The 653-nt window shown below is 38.0% G+C and overlaps 1 protein-coding gene and 1 pseudogene across 1 annotated transcript in view; one reads left to right on the forward strand and one right to left on the reverse strand.

Annotated features, from left to right (window-relative positions):
* Nucleotides 1-653, forward strand: part of LOC119586620 — a 72,811-nt pseudogene that overhangs the window by 43,478 nt on the left and 28,680 nt on the right.
* The window catches only part of LOC119586373, a gene marked incomplete at its 5' end in the record, with an annotated part of 9,883 nt that overhangs the window by 2,558 nt on the left and 6,672 nt on the right, over nt 1-653 (reverse strand).

Consider the following 653-nt stretch of genomic DNA (forward strand, 5'->3'; position numbering starts at 1 on the left):
CAGTGGACCAAGTAAACCTTCCTAAACCACAACAGTGGTGCGAACATCAAAATGAATTGTGGTATCTTCGAAGGCGATTTTCTTTCATCCATTAAACAACAAAATATGGCAACAGGATATCATAAAAAAAAAATATCTCTCATCTTTTCTTCATGAATGATCTGGAAGGTCTCTTAGCGACAGTGAAGATTTTTCGTGTTTACATCGGGGAGGAGTTGGGTTTGGACAAATGTGCTAAGTGCTAAGTTGCTGGAACATCAGTCATCTTCTAGATTAAGGATGCTAGAACAAGAAAGTTCCTCATGGCAAATTCCCTACCCAAAGGCAGACGTAAACAGACTTTACTTGCCTAGAAAAGATGAAGGAAACATCTGCAGCTATAGGACTCAATAAAGATTAGATGATAAGAAACTTTATGCTAATACGAAGAATTGCAAAGAAGATTTATAAGAGAAGTAAACGCTAATGAAGAACAAAATAATGTGCAATTTGATAACAGCCACAGCACTAATCCAACTAAAGCAGCAAAGAAAATAATAAAAGCAAAGGACATGGGGATAGATTCTCCATGAAAGGAATGGCAGCAAAGCCACTGCACGGACTGAATCCAACTTGTGCAATGGCAGCATGTGCAGACCAGAAGAAAAAAAATC

Source organism: Penaeus monodon, chromosome 21 (genome assembly GCF_015228065.2).
Source record: "Penaeus monodon isolate SGIC_2016 chromosome 21, NSTDA_Pmon_1, whole genome shotgun sequence".
NCBI lineage: Eukaryota > Metazoa > Arthropoda > Malacostraca > Decapoda > Penaeidae > Penaeus > Penaeus monodon.